Below are 8,103 nucleotides of genomic sequence, written 5' to 3'. Positions count from 1 at the left end.
GATGGATAGAATTGATCAGGAGGGTTATTATGGGCAAAGGCATGTAGGATCTGGGTAAGGATAGGGATTCTTGGAGATGTCTCATCCACAAAGTCGCCTTGAGTCCGAACCGATTCAAGGGCAGCTAACAACAACAAGCATCGCATACAACTGTTATCATCTGCCTCAGATGCGTATTGACAGCCCTGCCATTCTCAGGACCAAAGGGAGTGTCCCACTAGTTCTACATGATTGATGCATCAGGTTATTTTTGGTCACGCTAACAGGGTGGCTCCACATTTTCCGCCTCGTTGTGCATGCAAATGGACATATTTTCTGCGTCTCCTCAAACAATCCATTGCCCTTTCTTGGGCCACCCACTCGGCCTCGCAGCTTGGGTGTCCTTTGAATTGGGCGGCTGTTTGCTGATGGGTGGATCTGCTTCACCCTTAGGAGAAGGATTGGAATGATGCTGTTTATTTATCTGAGAGAGACACCAAGGGCCATCCAGTTCAACCCCATTCTGCCATGCAGGAACTCTCAGTCAAAGCATCCCCATTGACAGATGGCCATCCAGCCTCTGTTTAAAGACTTCCAAAGAAGGAGACTCCACCATTGAAGGAGTGTGTTCCACTGTTGAATAGCCCTTACTGTCAGGAAGTTATTCCTGATGTTGAGCTGGAATCTCTTTTCCTGCAGCTTGCATCCATTGCTCCATGCCCTAGTCCCTGGAGCAGCAGAAAACAAGCTTCCTCCCTCCTCAGTGTGACTTCCCTTCAATTATTTAAACAGGGCTCTCATATCACCTCTTAACCCTCTCTTCTCCAGGCTAAACATCCCCAGCTCCCTAAGTCTTTCCTCATAGGGCTTCATGATTTCCAGACCCTTCACCATTTTAGTCTCCCTCCTTTGGACACATGGCTCCAGTTTCTCAATGTCCTTTTGGAATTGTGGTGCCCAGTACTGGACACAGTATTCCAGGTGGGGGCTGACCAAAGCAGAATAGAGTGGCACTATTACTTCCCTTGATCTAGACACTATACTTCTATTGCTGATGAGTGGGATATAAACACTGTTCATTAACTAAAGATAAAAATTAGCAAGCTCAGTGACCACTGAATGCTGCCAAAAAGTAAGGAGGGGGATGAGGAATTGTTATCTGCTGCTTATTTTGGGGCTGTGCAAATAGGGCTGCCATAATTGTCCACTTTTACCAGGGACAAAATGTAGGACAAATTCAAGACCAAACTGTAGGGCAACTGCAGGACAAAACTCAGCTCAAAATGTAGGACATTTAAGGTCCACCATTTTTCTTCAATGTCCTACATTTTGGGCTGAGTTTTGTCCTGCAGTTGTCCTACAGTTTGGTCTTGAATTTGTTCCACTTTTTGTCCCTGGTAAAAGTGGACAATTATGGCAACCCTATACAGTGCAAACCACCCCTAAGAGGCAGCCTTGCAGCCGCCTCCATCTTTGCCAGATCAGGGCTGTGGCAACCACATGCCGCAGCCCCAATCTGGCCTTTCCAGGGCGCAAAAAGAAACCACAAAAAGCTCCAAGAGCTTCCAAAACCAGCATTGTTTAAAAGAGTAAAAGGGCCTAAACAGACAGGCCAAAATAAAGCTGCTTCAGGTCACTTTGGAGGCATGCTGTTTAAATGACACATGCATCTCAAGAGGCCAGAAGCTGCACCAAAGCTGTGCTCCAGTCCTACAAGATCTCCCTCTACACACTATGTATGTATGTATGTATGTATGTATAAACATATGCATGGACTGAAAATTAATTTCATATAGACTAGTCTGCTCTTTAATAACAAAGGGATTGGCAGTGATCACCTGAAATCGCAGAAGAACTCTGTGGCAATTATAAAGTTATATGTTTCAGTGTGGTCCACAAGTTTCTATAAGGAGGCTGTGTCCTTACATTGTGATTTCAGTTGCTTTAATGAAGTATTTTATGGTTTTATCACCCATAGTTTTTTGTGGGTTCTTTGGACTATGCAGCCATGTTCCAGAAGAGATTATTCCTGACACTTCGCCAGCATCTGTGGCTGGCATCTTCGGAGAAAATGATGCTTCTGTGGCTTATCTGGGATCTTCTCAACCAACAGTATATATACCCCTTTCTTCCAGGTTAGCATCCACTGAAGATGCCAGCCACAGATGCTGGCGAAATGTCAAGAATAAACTCTTGTAGAATATGGCCACATCGTCCGAAAAACCCACCAAATAGTACGGATGCCGGCCATGAAAGCCTTCGAGTTCGACTTCGCACTGAAAAGATACTTGCCTATTTCATCACAGTATATTCCCTTCTTCCAGCAGAGGGCAATAGGGCTCTAGGGATATATTTCGGGGAAAGATGCCTTGCTGCAGTACTTTCTGTTGTTTAATACCTTTGGTTTTCATAGTTCGGAGACTATGAGAAAGCTAAAAGAAATACGGGAGAGATTTTGCACCGTTGCGACTTAACAACATAGCTCTCTCTCTCTCTGGCTTTGCTTCGCGAACGAAGATTCAGGAAGGACTCATCCCGCACTTTGTACAAGCGCATTGGTGACTAAAAAGGCCAATTTGGGATAAACAGGTCCGCTAGGTCAACGGTAGGAGCCAAATCCAAAGTGGCTTCAAGTCATTTCTGGACTTATGGCAATGCTAAGGAAAAACTTGGGAGTTTATCACACGAAGGAGATTGGGAGTTCATCCTGTGAACATCCCAGGAAAATCGCATAATTACGCAAAACGATTTCACACGACGTTGCACAAAACCCCGCCATTAAAGTGGTCACAAAGAAGCATTAAGGCACATCTTTTTACTTTTGGGATTTCAGCGACAATGCATTTCCAATATCATTTTATTTGCACAATTGTGTGCGACAACCATTTGTGCAGTTACTCGCCATTTCCGCTTTATTTGCAGGGGGATGCTTTACATGCGCTTTAATCGCTCTTTCGTGCCAAAATTAGTGTGATAAATGCCTTGGAGATTCCCAGAGATGTATTTATCGAATCCATGAATGATTAAATCTGCAACAGCCAAAGCCGCAAATGCGGAGGGCCAACTGTAGTTATTTGAACGTCAAAAGTCCTGACTTTCTGACCAAGATGGCTGAACTTTAGCAGCACGGTTTATGCTCCGCTTCAACTTCACAGGAACATGAATATCATTACATTCATAGAAACATGAAAAGATCTCATAAGGGCAGATCCACCGCCTTCTAGATAGCTATTGACTGGGCAAGTTGCTGTGGGGAGACCTATGGGTTGGAGGCACATTCCTGGGAATGGTGGCCTCTGTGATAAGCATCTGTGTTTGTGTTCATCTGGCGTAAAGTTGCCCTATTTCCAAAGTGCGCTGGGAAGATTTGCTTTCTAGCTAACTTGGGCTTAATCGTCGCAAACATTTGAAGAAACAGATGTATAAATATGACCTGTTTTCAGACTTTGCTAATAATATGCGTGTCCTGGATTATATCCAGGACACTTGCTTGTGCGTCAAATGTCGTTGTGTCTCAGATTCTGGTAACCTCTTTCAGTATGTCAGCAATCCCTGGAATCTTTGCGCATATCAAATGTGTACATTCAGGGGGTTATTCTGCAAATGCTCCTGGCTCTTCGCTACTATGGTACCAGCTTCTGTTAAGACAAAGGTGGCAGAACGTCTTCCATCTTGGACCCAAAGTCCAGTCCAGAGGTTTAGAGAATACCACATTTCAATGGTTGTCAATTATTGTATGGAGCACTACAATCCCCAGCTAGCTTTGGTCATTAAGAGTCCAAGGTAAGAAGCCAGATCAAGTCAGCTGGAGAAACAAATGAGACAGAGGGATGTGCTGAGGAACAGTGAGGATCTGTTTCCAAGTGTTAAAGGAAACATAGAGCTGGAAGAGACACAAAGAAGGGCCATCCAGTCCAACCCCATTCTGCCATGCAGGAACTCTCCATCAAAGCATTCCCATTGACAGATGGCCATCCAGCCTCTGCTTAAAGACCTCCAAGGAGGGAGAGACTATCACTCTTTGAGTGAGTGTCTTGCACTGTCCAACAGTTCTTACTGTCAGGAGAGTCCTCCTAATATTAAGATGGAATCTCTTTTCCTGTAGCTTCCATCCATCATTCCATGTCCTGTTCTCTGAAGTAGCTGAAAACAAGCTTGCTCCATCCTCAGTGTGACACCCCTTCAAATACTTAGGCAATAGACCCGAATAGACATGGGATAAAATGCTGCATGCCAAAAAGTGGGTTCCGGAAGCATTTGCATCATCAGCTCAATCTTTGTTTGAACGCTTGAACACGTGAACAACCAAATTCGCAGAGATGCACATCAGTGTGGATCAATGCGGTTCCTGAGAACAGGATTTAAATGTCATCTGAGCATGGGCCAGGATCTGTTCAAATAACAGGATCTTGTTTGCCACCCCAAAAATAGAACCCGACCCCCTCTTGCATAACAACCATGGAGTGTATGAAAAACGGCTGATCTCCATGGCAATTCCTTCATAAATAAGCCTGATAGATGGCATTTCAATATCATTTAGTCCCTCTTAAAATAGACCAGACCCACGGTTAATGCCTATATTAAGAAGCTAACAGATTTTCTTCAGTTACTTGTCAAAGAGAGGTTCAAGTCACAATGGAGGCATGGATATCTGCATCTGCCACGAAGAACGAGAATGGCTTGCCGAACAGAAGGGAGCTTGGCTGGCCTTTGGGCATCGGTTGCGTCTCTTCCACTCGCTGACAAGGTTTAATTCTGCCCTTTCGTCGAAATAACTGTTTGGAAGTGGCATGGTAGAAGTGGTGGAAACAGATGGTATGGATGGGGAGAACTAACATGCAACTATTATTCGCACATCGGCTGCACCTGTGCCATGGTTGCTCCCACCTCTATAACTGTTGGACTAAGGAAGAGAAGCAAGGTTGAGATGCTTCTGCTTGCTTTCCCTCAGTTGGAGTGCATCCGGTTGCTCTATACTACAAGAGACTCTTGGAGAATCATAGAAATGGAAGATACCACAAGGGCCATCCGATCCAAACCCCTGCCATGCAGGAACTCTCAATCAAAGCATCCCCATTGACAGATGGCCATCCAGCTTCTGCTTAAAGTACTCCAAAGAAGGAGACTCCACCGCTCTCCAAGGAAACATCTTCTACTGTCGAACAGCTCTTACTGTCAGGACATTCCTCCTAATGTTGAGGTGGAATCTCTTATCCTGGAAAGCGCGGTTGAATGTGATCATGCGGAAGGCTTTTTCACCACATCACACTGATCCTGTGAATGTCCCGTCAATGAAGTGGAATTGTATTACTGGGATCATCCGACAATACAAAGTTAGGGGAAATGAGGGGACAAGTCCACTTCATTCAGGGATCAGCGCAATTTAGTGAGAAAGCCTTTTGCGTAATCACTTTCTGGATGGGACAATGTCCCGATAAGAGCCATTTTGCGTGAAGGTTCTTCCTGTGACCGTGTGATAAGCACAGGACAATGACGTCCATCTCACGTGTGATAATGTCCTTATTCTCTGGAGCAGCAGGAGCCAAGCGTGCTCCATCTTCAATATGTCCCATCCTCAGTGTGCTCCATTGTCAATATGACATCCCTCCCAATCTTTAAACAGGGCTGTCATATCCCCTCTTACGTTTCTCTTCCTCATCTGGGAAGAATGAAGGATATGGACTCTCTTTTCCTGTAGTTTGCATCTATTGCTCCATTGTGTCCTATTCTCTGGAGCAGCAGAAAACAAGCTTGCTCCCTCCTCAATATGACACCCCTTCAAATACTTCAGAGAGAAGGACTCTTGTAGGACTCTTGTAGATCTGGGCAGAAACTTGGGCCTGTTACAGACTGCCAAAACAAAGCTGCTTTGGGTCTCTTTGGAGGTATGCTGTTTAAATGATGCATGCATCCTAAGAATCCGGAAGCTGCACCAAATCTGCACTCCAGTGCTTAGGAATGGAGTGTGGCTTTGGCGCGACCTCCGGACTCTTAGGACCCATGCATCATTTAAATAGCATACCTCCAAAGAGACCAAAAGCAGCTTTATTTTGGCAGTCTGTAACAGGCCTCGGTGAAACTGAATCCAGCCTTCCAGTGGCTGAAAAATGGTCTCATCCATAGCCTGATGCATGGCTCCTAGTGGGAGGAAGTACTTTGTGCATACAGACAGAGCAACAATGCGCACATCAAGCAAGCAGCGGCATCAGCGACAGATGTCTCCTAGACTGTATTTGACTGTCCAAGTGTTTTGGTTTAATCTTACAAGGGATTGCAAGCAGCCAAACAGTCAATTGTAAAGCAGCGTCCCTCCCTCCAACTGTGGGATCCACCTCACACCAGATGGGTGGCAATATAAATCTGGCACAACTCCGCATTCACAGATGATCCTTCCTTCCAGCACAGTATGTGTAAGATCCTCGAAGTGCATGTTTAAGGAGGATCAAAGCAGCATTATTGTTACAAAAATTGAAGTTATCCCTCTTTCAGGCCAGCGTATCTGCGTACAGCGTTTGATCTGGCAGTGTTATTTAACACACGGTTATGTCCTCTAGATAACACACATGCACACACCAATCCTTTAAAAGATTCGTTTTAATCCTCTGTGTGGGTGAGGAATTACCAAGTACTTTAAACGCACAGAAATTACATTCTTTTTGCATTTATTCTACTACCTACAGGACCTTTTTAAAAAGCCGGGACTTAAGCGAAAGAGGCAGCTGAGCAGCAATTTCCAAAGACAAGTGAAATGAAATTGCGGTTCCTTCTTATTGCACATGATGCGTTGTTACCGCGAAGGAAGGCATTACAGATGTTCAGTAGAGTGTACTCTGGAGAGCAAGGTTTCAGTCTCTGCTCAGCCATGAAGCCCTTGGGCAAGTCACAGTCTCTCAGCCTCAGAGGACAACAATGGCAAACCTATGAAGAAACCTGTCCAAGAAAACCCAACTGGAGACAACTAGATGGCAAACAACATACGCACAGACTGTGGCTGGCACATGGATCCCAAAGAAAGAGGAAATGTAAATTAAAAATTCTATCTTTAATTCTATTTATGGCATTATATTCTATTTATGGCATTATAAAGTCATGTACTGTTTTGCATGCAGACGATTTTGAGTTGAATCCCTAGAATTTCCAGTTTAAAGGAACAGATTTTAAAAGGCAATGGAAAAAGCACTATTCTGGTGTTTTTACTTCTTTTCATAGCAGGTTATGGTGATGGGATAATGCGCTGATGGACAAACAGGGGCTCGACAGGCGGCCCTGGAAGGGAGGGCTGGAGGCGCCCGATTTTGCTGCTGAGGGATGCCACAGCAGCCAAACCGCAAGCCCTCCCTCCGCATCAAAAACAACCTGCTAAAAGGCGTGCGTGGTGGACACAATGAGTGTGCTATTGGCGCACTGTCATGCTTCAATAATGCAAGCTCGGTGTCATGATGTGCGAAAGCTGTGCCGCACTTGCATCATCATGGCGGCCCCCATGTGGATGGGGCTGCGCCATGATGGCGCCGCCGCCGCCGCCGCGTGGTAGGGCTCGGGATCATGTGGTCGCTCCGCAATCCAGAGCCCTAAAATCGGCCCCAGACTGCCGCTTTTCAGCAGTCTGTACCGGGCCATAGTCTGTATGTTAGATATTCCTCTGAGCTCAGGTTTAAACATGCAGAGTAAGCAAGTCAAGATGCCTTTATTGCCACATTCAGATTAAAATTCTAGAGAGCTAGGATAATAGAGAGATCGTTGATGGTTAAGAACAGCAGCTTCAGCAAATATATGCAAGCTAAAACTGGCCTTTTTTAACAGCCCTAGGAAAAGTAGCGATAAGTTCACCTAATGTGTCTTTCCGCAACCGAGTGGGAATTTCGAACCCTGATCATAATCCAGCACGCAAACTACTACGCCACACTAACGTTACAAGCATTTCAGTTGCTTTCTGGAAGCCATAGATGGTTAAATCTGTGGATAAACTATCAGTGGATATGCCGGGCCGACTGTATTATCTGGAGCAACTACATTGCTCCTTTATTATAATATACTGCACATACTCATGTATACATTTAGAAATCTTAGTTGAAAAACTGACCCAAAAATGGATCGACCTTTCCGTAGGTCAATGCATATACT

This window comes from Sceloporus occidentalis, unplaced genomic scaffold, assembly GCF_023333645.1.
Source record: "Sceloporus occidentalis isolate IW3139 unplaced genomic scaffold, rSceOcc1.0.p SCAF_8, whole genome shotgun sequence".
Classification (NCBI taxonomy): Eukaryota; Metazoa; Chordata; class Lepidosauria; order Squamata; family Phrynosomatidae; genus Sceloporus; species Sceloporus occidentalis.
The sequence above is the reverse complement of the archived record's forward strand: the minus strand, read 5'-3'. Positions refer to the sequence as shown.